The 16008-nt window shown below is 37.7% G+C and overlaps 1 protein-coding gene and 1 pseudogene across 3 annotated transcripts in view; one reads left to right on the top strand and one right to left on the bottom strand.

Annotated features, from left to right (window-relative positions):
* The window catches only part of LOC135196918 (succinate-semialdehyde dehydrogenase, mitochondrial-like), a 176376-nt pseudogene that overhangs the window by 125766 nt on the left and 34602 nt on the right, over window positions 1-16008 (bottom strand).
* LOC135196916 (tRNA-uridine aminocarboxypropyltransferase 1-like) overlaps window positions 11532-16008 on the top strand; it is a 173250-nt gene continuing 168773 nt past the window's right edge. Inside the window, exon 1 of one of the 3 annotated variants that reach the window (XM_064223741.1) lies at window positions 11532-11668. The gene's annotated coding sequence lies outside the window, so the exon portion shown is untranslated. Of the gene's footprint in view, window positions 11699-13785; window positions 14325-16008 lie in introns of those variants that run through there. The other 2 variants (XM_064223740.1, XM_064223742.1) reach the window with 2 other exon arrangements.

Here is a 16008-nt window from a genome sequence, read left to right on the forward strand (position 1 = left end):
GAAGGTGCAGCTGCCCTGGGTCCTGCTAGGTCTCCAAACAGCACCAAAAGCAAATGGCAAAGAATCTCCTGCAGAAAAAGCCTATGGGGAAGCATTGGCAGTACCTGGGAAATTCTTTCCTACGGAACCAGACGACTGAGATATGCCCCTCAGAAGACTAAGGGAAATAGTGAAGGGGTTTGCGCCCTGCCGGAAGACTTTCACGGACAGGACACATAACTACAGCCCAGAAGCCCTGGGAAAAAAAAAACCTGCCCCCCACACATTTCCCAAAATCCCCTTTTTTCCCCCCCTGAGGGGGGATTAACGCCCACTGCCCCACCCCTGTCCAGACATACAAGAAAGGGGTCCTTTACCGTGTCATTCAAACAAAGAAAAAAAATTCCCAAGGTCCTACCACCAATCCACGGGGCTTGAAAAAAAAACAAGCAGTATCTTTGTCGAACAGGTTAAAAACCAAAGCCTTCCTGGTGGATAACAAAGCCTGGGAGGAGACTGGTAGACGTCTGCGAATTCCTGCACAAAACAAGACCTCAAGCAAAGATATAGAAAATCCTGAGACGAGGTCGATGCCATCCCAGGGGCCAGACTAAGGACAACACCCTGGCAATCCCGCCAGATGACTCAACGGTCAAGACCGACCCACAACCACAGATATCAAGAACTCGGGGACAGCTCCTGATACCAACAAGATATCAATGGAAAAAAAAATTTAAACATTGGGTTTACAGATCAAATCCCCAAATTAAATTCATTAAATTTAAACAATTTATTTCAATTTAAAATTTTTAATAATTAATTAAAATTTTTGGTCCTGGGGAGTACTTGTAAAGACCTTCTTTACCCATTAATCACGATCATGTATCTCATCTCAAAGCAGCAAGAACCACATGTATATATTTGTATGTAGAATTTCCTGGCCTTTTCGCCAACATATAACTCATCAATGTATGTCCATTATGTCTTTTGCTATTGTTATTTGATTAACTGCCAAGAAACACAAATTCTCCTTTGTCTGTGTGCAGGTTGTGAGACTCGGGGTCGGGCACTCCGTTTCTGTCCGCACACTGCTATGTATACTGCATGCCCAGGTAATAAATTAGTTAGTACTCTGTTCTGTCTCATTCCGACCTCACAAGCATTTCCAGAGACTGTGCCAAACTTACATAAAAATTTAGTGTGAGGCGGGGTGCTGTCTAGAACCTAACTTTGTGTAAGACTGAGGTATTACTGTATATGTATTATATATATGTACTTTTAATTTTAGAATATGGTGTTAATAAAAGTATGTGTACCTTCCCCACTCTGCTTATACACAATCGCCATTATAACTAGTTTGCGATTTCAGCCTGGAAGATGTATCGAGAGATATGAAACTGGCATTTGAATAAATAGAAAATAGGAAAGAGTGCCTATCCTTTACTCCAATATGGCTTATATATAATATATATAGATATGTATATGTATATATATATATATATATATATATATATATATATATATATTAATTGTATATATTATATATTTTGTATATATGTGTGAGGTTAAAAATAGCTGAGCTCTGTTGGCCGTGCCTGACTGACCATTTATGTTGTATTAATCTCTGGTGGAGTGATTTTCCAGTAAACCAATGTAGGATTGGTCAACAGTTGAGGCAAGGGATTTCACATACAGGGTCTTTGGGGACTCGGTTTTGTAGACGTTTAATCCCTGATTAACATCCAACAAGAGTCAGTCCCCAAATAGATGATTATACAAAATCGTTTGCCTCTACGTGACAAATCCTACATCGGTTTTTATACTGTTAAATCACTCACCAGAGATTAATACTACATAAACAGTCAGTTAGGTATGGGCAACGGAGCTTAGCTATTTTTAACCACAAAAGAAACATGATTACAGAATAAACTTCCCTATAGAGGGAGACAGTTGTTTTTCTGAAAGATAGCATCAACTTTCTACCTTGCAGCTTTATATATATATATATATATATATATATATATATATATATATATATATATATATATATATATATATATATATATATATATATATATATATATATATATCATATATATATAGATAGATAGATGATGATAGTAGATAGATAGATAGATATATAATCTATATATATATAGATATAGATATATATATATATATCTATCTATATATATATATATATCTATATATATATATATATAGATAGATATATACATATATTATATATATATATACGTATATATATATATATCTATATATATATATATATGTATCTATATATATATATATATATTATATATCTATATATATATAGATATATTTAGATATATATATAGTATATATATATATATATAATATATATATATGTATCTAGATATATATACATATATATATATATCATATATATATAGATACATATATATATATATAGTATATATATATATATATATATATATATATATATATATATATAGATACATATATATATATACTAGATACATATATATATATATATATATCTATATATATCTATATATATATATATATACATATATATATAGATATATAAATAGATATATATACTATATATATACTATATATATATATATATATATATGACTGGTAAAATGTTCTGTTACAACAGAATTCCCTGATTAACGTCCACAAAAGACATCCCCCAAGGACACAGGGGTTTATGATATCCCATGCCACAGGACTGTGACCAGTCCTACATGGGATTTACAGGAAAATCACTTCTCCAGTGATTAATACAACACAAACGGTCAGTTAGGTATTGACAACAGATCTCCGCTATTTTCAACCATATAAATGAACATAACCATAGAATAAACTGGAATTTGTATTGTATAATTTATAGCAGCAACTGCCGGTACAAGAGTCAAATGATGGAATCGGTCCTTAATAAAAGAGAGGCAGGTAATGAACATCTCAAAACGAGCATGGGATTCAGATGTGATCGACAAGATTTTCATTCAACCAAGCTTAAGAAGATTAAAGGAAGATTATCAGCAGGGGTAACCTAAATTGGCTTGCCTGTGGATGGACCTCTTGGTATAAATGCCACCTTTTCTGTAAACTTTTCTCATTCATCTACCTGAGAGAGAGAAGCAGTCTCTGAAATATAGTATTTTTGTCTCTCTATATTTTGGTGTTTTTATGGGCTCCTGTTATTAGATATATATATATATATATATATATATATATATATATATATATCTATATATATATTATATAGTGTATGTCTCGATTATGCCCCCTTTGGAAGTAATTGTTTTACAATAAATTTGTATTGTCTGTAATGTGTATATATTATATATATATATATATATATATATATATATATTTTATATATATATATATATATATATATATAGATATATATATTCTATATCTATATCTCCTATATCCATATATTTATATATATATATATATATATATATATATATATATATATATATCAAGGGAACTTTTGACGAAGGAAACCCCAAAATCTATTTCTGGGGTGATTTGGCTCGTGTCGCCCTATGAAAGTAATCCTTAACATCATTCTTTCTAGGTAAAATTAGCTAAATTACCAGAGAAAACAAATTAAGAAAATGTCAGTAAACTGACTCTCTCACTCTTAAAAAGAAGTGTCGGTAATGATATAGGGGCGAGTGTGGAACACTACCACGATACAAACACCAATTAGAACTTCCCTATCAGAATCCCCCAAGAGAGGGCCGATACCAACGGGCGATGCAGCCCTACTACTACTACTAGAGGAGGGCGCCACGGACAGCAGCGCCCCACTTTTTTCTCTATTTATTGTACATAAGTGTTTCAGCCACGTTGCAACCTTATCCCATCCTGTAAAGCATTCTCCGGCCTTGCCGCCGACTATAATTCACATGTCTTTTTGATAACTGTATAACTGTAGCACATAATAGTTATGTATTTGTCTCAGATCATGTCCCTTTTGAAGTATATTGGTTTACAAGGAATTTTATGTCTGTAGTATATATATATATACTATATAATATTATATATATATATATATATATAGTAATATATAATCATATATTTATATATATTTGTAAGTGAAACAACACTTTTTTCACTATTTATTGTACATAACTGTTTCAGCCACGTTGCAACCTTATCCCATCCTAAAAGGCATTCTCCGGCCTTGCCGCCGACATATAATTCACATGTCCTTGATAATTGTAGCAAATAATAGTTATGTATTTGTGTCAGTACAAAAACACAACTCATTTTTCTCTCCTCTCAGTGGGGGTCGGATGCTACATATCTGTCTGCAGCCTTGTTTATAAGCACTGTTTGTAATAAAGTTAGTACACCTTTACCTGCCTCTTTGTTGATACCTCACAACTGGTGATCTCCCGGATTGGACGGTGACGAAGCAGTTTTGACTCGGCCATTAATGGACTCACTATGGCCGCTCACCTTCAGAGAACCACCCCGAACTTCAGCAGCAAAGCATCACCCATGGAGAAAGTCTACAGGGTAACGCTGGCAGTACCAGGCAAATTTTTCCTGACAAACACCGACGATGCTGACATCTCGATCGTGAGTCTTCGCAAGATCGCTGGGAAATTCACGCCTTGCCTCAAGACGTTCTCTGACAGGATGAAGCACTTCCAGCCCAAGGTCCTGTCATCCTGTGGACATGTCTTTATCCAAAATGACGCCCATTGCCCACCGCTGATAAGGCCTTACCAAGGTCCCTACCGTGTCCTCCACCGCACGGACAAGGGGTACTACCTCATTTCATGCACAGCTGTGAGGATTGGGTCTCCCTCAATAGGCTGAAGCCCGCCTTCCTGATAGATGAGGACAACACCGAGGAAGAACCCGGCAGACGTCCCAGTGTGCCGTCGCAAAACAAATATTCTCCTGACGGCCCCGAGCCACTAAAACGGACCCGCGGCCGCCCAAAGGCGACGGTCAAACCCCCCAGGTCCTGCTCCAGGGAAGTCATCCTGTTGCCCAGCTCACCAGAGGACGCAGACACCGAGAACCCTCCAAAACAGCTGGTATCACAGACTCAGGGTTGCCTCCACCCACTGATACAGTATTGCAAATAAGTCATTATGTCTTCTAATTATTATTTCATAATTATTGTCGTTGGGGGGGGGGGAGTATTTTTAAGGACAACACTTTTTTCACTATTTATTGTACATAATTGTTTCAGCCGTGTTGTACCTTACCCCATTCTATAAAGCATTCTCTGGCCTTGCCGCCGACATATAATTCACATGTCTTTGATAACTGTAGCAAATAATATTTATGTATTTATATCTGTACAAAAACACAACTCGGCTGGCTCCGAGTCATTTTTCTCTCAGTGGGGGTCGGATGCTACATATCTGTCTGCAGCCTTGTTTATAAGCACTGTTTTCCTGTAATAAAGTTTATCACCAATTAAAGGCACATATCCTATCCATCCCACATTCTTACTACCTTGCACTACGAGCTGCTCGGTGAGCAAGAGCCTGTGCTGACACAAGGTCAGCTTAATCTTAAACAACAACGTAATAAAGTTAGTATACCTTTACCTGCCTCTTTGTTGATACCTCACAATATATATATATATATATATATATATATAATATATATATATTATATATATATATATATATACATATATAACATATAATTCATATACATACATACATATATATATATATATATATATATATATATAATATATATATATATACCATATATATATAACATATATGATATATATATATATATATATATATAAAGTATATATATATATATATATATATATATATATATATATAAATATATATATACATACATACGTACAATTCGTTTGGCTTCATTAAAGTAAGAGGGGTTAGGAGTAGCAGAATCATCGGAAATTAATGAATCATAACACAAGGAGTATGAATACATATAATCAGTGAAGTGCGGTTATTTAGTCATGAATAGGGTGACCATTTATTTGACTTGCGAAAGGGGGACAAAGGTACTATATAGTAAGCCCAAGTGCACTTGCACTTATGTTGAGTCGTTATAAATTCAGAAGTTTAATACATAAGTATATTCAATTACAGGTGATGATAAATGAGAAAGTCTATCAATCAGTGTTTTTATTCAGACATTATCGCTGATATTTTAAAGTCTATTAATTAGTGTTTTTATTCAGACATTATTGCTGACATTTTAAGCATAAAATTATTCTTTAAAATTTAAGGAAAATTACAGACATTATTTAAAAAGAAAAAAAATTCTTACTTCATTCTTTGACGTATTTTTGGCTTGATTTATTGCTGACAATTTAAACAAAAATTAGTCTCTAATTTTTAAGGACAATTGTAGTAATTACATAAAAAAAAAGGCTGAAAGGGGGACATTAGGGCGTCCCCCCCCCCCCAAAAGCCCGCTGTTTTTTGGGGGATAAAGAGTCAAAAAGAGGGACTGTCCCCCTCAAAGGGGGACGTATCGTCACCCTAGTTATGAATAATATTATATGCCTACTTGTGCGTATGCGTAATTTGTTATAACCACACTTTTTAAATACTGTGCTACTGAGGCGCCGTTGCAAAGAGAAAAACAACTCTGAAACAGAACCAAGTCGGGAGGGAAAAATATAAACTGATCAGAAATGAAAATTTTCAGAGTCTGGAGGGGGCAACAGGAGAAATGTAATAAACGGAGATAAAAATAATACATTAACCAAGGAGCCCAAATAAAAAAAAGTTGAAATACAGTTTAAAACATATATGATAAATATACAATGTTTAACTAGACAAAAGTTAAGCAGAAATAGAAAGTGTTATAGACAATGATAATAAGATATTTTGTTTAACTGAAACTCATCAGAAACTAGACAATTTAGCATTAAGTAAAGGTATAAATAAAATAGAAAATATGAGGGAGATGAAAGACAAAAAAGGAGGAGGGTTAATGATGCTGTATAGAAACAGTGATAAAACAGAGTTAAACAAGGTGGAGACCACTAGCAAAGATTTATTGTATGCCAAATGTAAAATATACAATAATACTATTCATATTTTATTGTTATACTTATCAGTAGTAGGAGGATAAAAATAGAGATAAAGCAATAAAATTTGAATGTGAAAACATTATTAAAAACATAAACGACCAAGAATCATTATTAATATTAGGAGATTTTAAAGGCCATATAGGTTTCTTAGGCTACCAGAATATGGACAGAAACGGGGAAGACAGATGCACTGGAGTCTACACATGGGAGAGGATGCAGATGAAAAGTGTAATAGATTTTGCTTTAGTCAATGAGAAGTTCTATAAAAATTTTGAGGAGTTGGTAATTGATGAAGACAAAAATGAATTTGATATCTCAGACCATAACCTAATTACCATTAACTTAACATTCAAAGGACAGAACAAGAATCTCAACAAGGGTAAATGGGAGGAAGTAAAATACTTCAAAACAGATGAAGATAACCTGAATGACTTTATTAAAAAACTAGAAGAGATCCTAATAGATAAAGACATTGACAGAATCACAGAAATGGACTTATCAATAAAAGAAGTAGCAGAAGACAAGCTAGTGAGAACATATAAGAGAAAGATGCTAGTAGAGGAGAAAGTAGAGGAGCAACCCTGGTTCAGTGAAGAAATAAGAAAAGGTATCAAGGAAAGGAAGGAGCTGAATAGGAAGAAAAGAAATGAGAGAGATAATGTCGTAAAGGAAAGTCTAGAGAAGAAATATATGCAAAAGAAAAAAGAAGTGCAGCTATTAATAAAAGAAGAGATAACAATTTATGAAAAGAAAATAACAGAAGAAATAAGAAGAAACAAAAACAGAGAGCTCTGGGAAAATATTGGTAAGTTAAGAAATAAGCAAAGAACAAAAAAGAAACTATACACTTATATAATGAACAGGAAGCAAGCTAAATGAGGCTGAAACAAAGGATGAATTAGTGAATTATTAGAGAACCATATACAGCAAACACGAAAATAAAATAAAGGAAATCTGGAATGAAGAGAAAATGATAGAATATGAAAATGAATTGGCAGAAGTAGATGATATCATAAGAATTGGAGACTATAGATTCCCAAAAGAACTAAGAGAACACATGGACCTATTGATGGAATGCAAAAGGAAGATAATACCAATGCAGGAACCTCTGATAACCAAGGAAAAAGTCATAGCGTGTCTAAATAAGCTCAAAGCTAAAAAAGCTGCAGGCCCAGATGGAATCAAACCAGAGCTTTACAAAGCATTAATGAAGAGCAAAACCTGTATAGAAGTATTAGTTAGATATTACAACAAAGAGCTGGAAATCAAAGAAAAGCCGGAATCTGGAAAGAAATCGAGAACGAAAATGATAGAAAAGAAAAGGAAACCAAGGGCTAAGGATTTAAGGCCAATAGCTTTATTAAATATATCATACAAAGTATTCATGATGCTGATAAAAGACGAAATAGAAGCACACCACAGAATGAATGAACAAGATCACGAATGCCAAGCAGGATTCACAGGAGGGGGTAGGATAGAAGATAATATCCTTACACTACAATATTGTGTAGAAGAGAGCTACAGGAATAGAAAACCATTAATAGTAATAGCTATCGATTACAGTAAAGCCTTTGACTCAGAAAAACGAGAAGTTATGATCGAAGTCATGAAACAGTTCAAAATACATTAAAAAAATCATAGAGGCAGTATAGCTAATATATATGAAGGAGATATCACACTAATAGACCTAGGGGAGGGAGTTGAACAGGAAATGGAAATTACCAGTGGAATTAGGCAAGGTTGCACAGGTTCTACTTCACTTTTCAAATTGATTACGTATTTAATAATTAAGAAAATGGAGGGGGAAGGGACAGGATTTGAAAATGAATTAGTAAAGATAGGGACACTTTTCTTCGCTAACGATGGGTTAATTTAGCAAGAAATATAGAAGATGCAAGAATAAATATAAAGATTTTGATAGATATAGGAAATAAATGTGGGCTAGAAATAAATAAAGAGAAAAGCAGCATCATTATTTTCAATATGAAGGATAAACCAGAAGAGATAGAGAATATAAAAGTGAGGGAGAACATAACATATTTAGGAATAAAGGTAAACGATTCTAGAAATCTGTTAAGCTACAGAAAAAGGAAATGATGGATAAAGCACAGAAGTTAGCCATCCTAACCTATTCCGTGATAGAAAAAAGCTGTAACAAAGTTCCAATAGGTAAAACATTCTGGAAAAATATAGCTCTACCATCAGTCTTATATGGAACCAATGTGGTTAACAGACACAGAAATAGAAAAATTGCAAAGAATAGAGAATGGAGTATATAGGAAAATATTAGGAGCATGTAGAAGTACAGTAGTAGCCACATTAAGGGAGGAGATAGGAGCATCTTCCATGAAAAGTAGAATTATGAGTGGAAAGATAAGCTATATAAATAATACTTTAAATGGACGGAAAGAGTTACTGAAGAAAATAATTACAGCTTTCTCACCTTTCTCACCAGACGCCAGGTAGGCCTCCAGGCTTGTCAGTCGTCCTGCTTCAGGAACAGTCTCCATTCTTGGCGATCATCATAGAGCCTCATCTCATCAACTTCCCGCAAACTAGAGCCTCTCCTCTCTACTCCTCTCTCTATGTTTTGTAGCCATCTCATTTTTGGTCTCCCTACCGGTCTCCTTCCTTCCGGTGTCCATTCCAAAAACCTTATAGGATATCGCTCCTCCTCCATTCTTTTGGTGTGTCCAAACCATCTAAGCTGTCCTCTCTCCACAAAATCTAGTATCCCCTCCACTCCCAGTTCTCCTCTAATGTCTTCATTTCGTAGCCTATCTAGTCTTGTTACACCTTTTATGAGTCTTAGGGCTTTCATTTCAGCTGCTTGAAGTTGGCTTCTAGTTCTTGATGTTAATGTCCATGATTCATGGCCATAAGTCAATATTGGTCTTAAAATAGAGAGGTATATTATGGTTTTCACTTTGCGAGGTATATTTCTGTCTTTCATTAGTGGGTAGAGCAGATACAGATTGTTACTGAATTTCTGTATTCAGGTAGTTATTTCCAATTTTGAATCGTTTTGGTCACTAAACTCTACTCCTAAGTATTTGAAATTTCTACACTGTTTCAATGTCTGACCTTCTAATTCTACATCTACGTTACTTGGTGGTCGTGATAGGTGCATGATCTCTGTCTTATTCTTGTTGATCCGCATTCCATTAGCTGTTAAGATCGCGTTCCAGTTGTTGACTTTTTCTTGGAGAGATTCTGCGCTGAGGGCTATCATTGCATGGTCATCTGCATACATAAGGTTGATGGTCATATCTGCAGCTTCATCCTCACCTAGTTCCCTCATACATTTATCTAAGAACAATATAAAAAGAAGTGGCGAAAGGACACTGCCCTGTCTTACTCCTGATTTTATTTCAAACCAGTCTTCATTCTCTTGATTTGTTTTTACTCTGGATCTGATGTTTTGATAGGTGTTATAAATTGCTCTTATAAGTTTCTCAGGGATTTCATAGTAAGGGTCTTTTAGGGCATCCCATATTTTCATTCTTGGTACTCTATCAAAAGCCTTTTCTAGATCTATAAAAGCAATATATCTATCCCTGTCCCATTCCCAGCTCTTCTCAAATATCATCTTGAGGGAGAAAATCATATCAGTTGTCCCTCTTCCTGGTCGAAAACCGTTTTGCCATTCACCCAGGTTTGGTTCAACATATCCTCTCAATCTAGTTTCAAGTATTCTTTCATATACTTTAAAAGCATGTGGCATTAGGGATATTCCTCTATAATTGCTGCAATTTGTCTTGTCACCTTTCTTATAGATTGGGCATATTAGATCTCTTCTCCAGTCTTCAGGTGGCATTTGCCCATTCCAGAGTATGTCGATTAGCTCTAGTAGCCAGATGACTCCATCCTCCCCCATGTTTTTAAGGAGCTCTGCAGGTATTGTATCCACTCCAGGAAAGAAAATGGTGGAAAACAGTGGAAAAGTACATCCATGAAATTAAAATCAATTTAAGAAAATTGGAAGGAATGTCCAAAACAGAAATAAAGGACAAAGCCAGAATCTGGGATACAGTGAAGTGGAAAGAAGACTGGGAAAATAAAGTGACTGTGAATATATATATAAAATGTGGAAAAGAGAAATAAAAGATTAAGAAACTTATGATAATTCTACTGGTTCAATACTTCTCTTCAGAGCCAGAACCAACTCTCTTAATTTAAATATAGCAAAAAGGCACCAGAATGAGAACACCTTTGTCCTTTTTGCCATAATACAATAGAAGACATATTTCATTTCTTATATTGTTGTACTTATAGAGAAGAACGTGTTAAAGCAATTGGGCTACAGCAACCCTATGAAGAGAAGGAAATTGGCATAGTTGGGAAATTTTTATTTACAGGTAATAATGATATAAGAAAAGAAACCATATACATGATGTGGAAAAAAAGAGAGAAAAAATGAAAGAGCTCAACAAATAAAAAAAACCCCTCAAGATTAAGAGGCGCCGTTGCAAAGACATTGCCTCGACCCATAACCAACCAATCATTCCTTCCATGGTGACCGTGATTGTAAACACAAGTGACCTCTGACCAGGACCCTTGAATTCCTCAGAGCTCGTATCATTGTCGTGTCACTTACGCTAACCGGTGGTAAATTATATAATTACCTACATCTTAGTGGTAAGACCAAAACCACATGCTTCAATTGAAGGCCAACGCTAGGCATCGCTAACCAACTGTGGGGTGTTTCATTGTTCCTTCCTAGGCTAGGCTAGTAGGTAGTAGTAGCTACCTACTACCTAGGTAGATAGTACTACCCAGTACATAGTAGTACCTAGTGTTTGGGTTGTTTAGGTATTAAGAATTTACAGTTTCTCCTACCAGCTAGTACCTAGCCTAGTAGGTAGCTAGCTATATAGGCTACCTGGATAGTAGTATTTGGGTTGCTTAGCTACTACCTAGGCTATATTAAGAATTTAGCTACCTAGCCTACTACTTTTATTTTTTGGGGTCGACTGTAATCAACCCCCAGGGGCTACCTAATCCTAGGTACTAGAAACGAGGGAGATGGCTATTGAGCTGCACAGCATAGGTTACCTATAGGTAGTGGATAGTGTCATCAGTGCACCTGACTTGGTGCTTAGCCCATACCTAATGAAAGGACGGTTGCAGTGTCCCATTAGAACCAGTCTGATCAAAAACAATATCCCTTCAGCCCCCAGCCATATGTTAGTGTTAAACTTTATCTCCACTCGCCTTTCCTTCCGTCTTGCTGTGAATTAACTCATAACTAGGCTACCTACTATAGCAGTGGTGGCTCATGGCTATCATTCTAGGGGGTGCTGTTACATACCTATATATATTTTTTAATTGCGTGATATTAACTGCATAAACACGCACAAACCCACATTATACACGCACACATACATACATACTACATACGTATATATAATATATATATATATATATATATATATATATATATATATATATATATATATATATATATATATATATATATATATATATATATATATATATTATATATATATTATATATATATATATTATATATAAGTATGTATATATGTGTGCGTGTGTATAATGTGGGTTTGTGCATGTTTATGCAGTTAATATCACACAATTAAAAAAACATATATATATGTAACAGCACCCCCTAGAATGGTAGCCACGAGCCGCCACTGCCTACTAGGTATTAAACTTTAGGTATCTCCACTCCCTTCCATCATGCTGTGAAGTAACTCTTAACAAATACTATAGGGGGAAACACCGCCTTGGATCCATCGTCATCGGGTGGATCAGCCCTATTCACTTGATATTTAATTGGTGAAACAAGAATACAATTACATCTTTAAGCATAACATTCAAAAGATTGAAGTTTCGTAAACATAATGTGATATATAAAAGCCCCATACAAACTAGGGTAAAAAACCGCATGGTACAGGGGTGGACTATGTACGATCAATGTGTACAACCCCAAAAAAAGTACATTATAACGCGTCCTGACATCGGAGATGGGCATCAGACGCGACTTGTTGTTGGTGAGAAACGGAGCTACAGACCTTTACTCCGGTGTCAGGACGCGTTATAATGTACTTTTCTTGGGGTTGTACTCATTGATCGAACATGGTCCACCCCTGTACCATGCGGTTTTTTACCCTAAAATAAGCATGTGAGGTCTTTGTAAAATATGTTTTCAAGGCAGTTTTTAAATCCAATATGGCGTCGACCAACTGAGGTGCCGTTCGTACCAGCATCGATGCCACATCCTTCCCAGCCTTCCCAGTGCTCATTTGAACAATACGTATTAGCATATACTGTATATGGTCGGTATGGTGTTGGCGTGCCAACTCGGTAGCCGCGAGTTCGATTCTTGGGCATTCCACTGAGGGGTAAGAGATGTGTATTTCTAGTGATAGAAGTTCACTCTTGATGTGGTTCAGAAGTCACGTAAAGCCGTTGGTCCTGTTGCTGAATAATCACTGGTTCCATGCAACGTAAAAACACCATACAAACAAACAAGGTAGTTAGGCAGTAACTGCTTGTCCGATGGTCGGGAGTCCCGCCCGACAATGTAAACATTCCACTTTGCTTTCGACTGCCATTATGGAGTTCCATTTGACAACGTCTGTGTCCCCTAGAGAGAGAGAGAGAGAGAGAGAGAGAGAGAGAGAGAGAGAGAGAGAGAGAGAGAGAAGGTAATTGGTGGTTGGATGGTTAGCGACTGAATTGGCTGTTGGTGAGTTCAGGGTTGTCTGCTGGTGCTGTTGGAGTTTAGAGATCTGTGGTTTGAGTGAGTCTTTTAAGGCAGTCTTTGGTCAGTCTTTGGTGAGAGCTGGTGATAGTAGTGTCGGCAGCAGTCTATTGAAGGCATTGAAAGTCAGATAAGTTGTGTGTTTTTTATTTGTTGTTAGTTGCTGTTGAGTTTGTTGTTTGCTTGGGAGTTATTGTGCCTGTGCTGTTGGATTTGTTGTGCTTGTGAGTTTCTGTTGAGTTATATGAGAGTTGTTGTGGTTGAGGGTTATTGTTGGGGGGCTGTTGTGGTTTCTTGGTGTGGTTGTGAGTTGTTGAGGGTTGTTGTTCGTGAGCTGTTGTGATTCCTTTTTTTGTTGTTGGTGATTGTTTGTACATTGGTCTTTTGTTGTGGTTGTGTTCCTTGTTGTTGTTGTGTTGTTGAGTTGTGGTCCAGGGTTGTTGGGTTGTGGTTCTTGGTTGTTGTTGTTGTTGTTGTCTCAGTGACCTTGACCAGCAGACAGCACAGCATAGCCTGGCGTATCTGGAGTTGGGTGAGTAGACGTGTTTTTTTTTTTTTTTTTTTTTTTGTAAGTATAGGTCAATTGTCCTGCTTGTATTCTGTAATGTAAGAGGAAAGTGTGACTGAGGGTGGGTTTGGCAGCTGGAGTGATTAGGTTTATATGGGGGAGATTTTCCCGGCAGTTTTTAATCTTGTGATCCCGCCACACTGTCGGGTGCAGCCGTGTTGTTTACCTCTCTGCCCATCTCTGTCGTGAGACTGTTCTATGTTCTTTTTTACATTTTGCCTTTTTTCTTGTGTATTTGTGGATATTTCTGCCTGTGGTTTTTTTTTTGGTCTATTTTGTCTGATTCTGATAAGATTGTGACAAATAAGCCCTTACACCCCCCATCCAACCGTAGAATATGTCTTGGAGTGGGGGGTAGAAAGTGTGGTGCATTTCGCTCCAGTGAAGATGTGGATCCCCACACCCTCTGCGCAAGGTGCCAAGGGCGTGAGTGTAATAAGGAGTTAACTTGTGACACTTGTATCTTCTGGTCGGAGGAGCAGTGGGGGAGATACGAGAGGAGGAAAAGCCACGTAAGTTAGCCAAGGTGTCGTCGGGAAGTTCTCCCTCGACACCGCTGGTTACAGACACGTAGTCTTCTTTCCTTCTTCCATCCCCCTCGTAAGCTTCCTCGCATGGCTCTCACTCCTTCGGGGGACATGTCTCTTTCCGCCTCTTCACTCGATCTGTCGTGTGCAGAGGAGGGAGGAAGACATGCCGACCTAGAGTTGTACTCGGGAACTTCTGTCTGCTTGGTGGGGGGATCCTTCCCCCTCTGAGCGAACAGGAACTCCCCCCATTTACCCGACTGTTCCTTCTTCCTCAGGTTTGTCTGCCTCCACGTGTGGGGATCTGCAGCAGGTATGGCAATCGCTGAATCTTCCCAGCACTCCAAGCATCCAGGGACTCCTACACCATCTAGCTGCAGTCCCAGTCCCGCATGTGGTGGAGTTGAGGACGACCACGACAGTGTCTACTCTAGGGTACGCGGCACCAACTCACCTGGTCTACACCCAGCACGTTACGATGGTTACCCCCACTGCTGTGGTGCAGGTACCAGTGCCACGCATCTCCAAGGTGGAGTATTACCCTCCTCCTCCCCCAGGTTCTGCTGTCCTCACTCCTCCACCTGTTTTTGAGTGTCCGAAGAGTTCACCCCTGGACCTACCTCCTGTTGCTGTCACTGTGCCTGCTGCCCCTGTTCCTGCCCATGGAAGTGCTGCTGCTCCTTCAGGTCCTCCTTCCCAGGTGGAGCTTGGCCCCACTGCTTCGGTAGCCGCCCCAGCTCCGTCCTGGATGGGAGACCTGTCTGCTGTTCTGAGGAAGTTGGCAAAGAAGTCAAAGAAGAGGAAGGTGTCATTGTTGTCTTCTTCGTCTTCGTCGTCATCGTCAGCCACCTCCTCCCCCTCTACTTCCAAGGGCCCCCAGTGGGAGTGTCAGGTCTACCTCACCTGTCCCTTCAACCTCCTCCTCAGGAGTGACCGTGAGGAGCGCAATCCTTACAGTCCAGCCACGAGAGCCTATGTGCCTGGTTTGGTTTTAGGACCTGACAGGTCGTACGCTCAAGTGGTTAGAGGAGACCACATGGGGTCTGGCGAGGTTCTTCCTGCTGAAGGAAGAGTGTCTCGGGAAGGACTTGTCCTGGATGGATCTGACGGTCCGTCGCCTC

Source organism: Macrobrachium nipponense, chromosome 18, assembly GCF_015104395.2.
Source record: "Macrobrachium nipponense isolate FS-2020 chromosome 18, ASM1510439v2, whole genome shotgun sequence".
Classification (NCBI taxonomy): Eukaryota; Metazoa; Arthropoda; class Malacostraca; order Decapoda; family Palaemonidae; genus Macrobrachium; species Macrobrachium nipponense.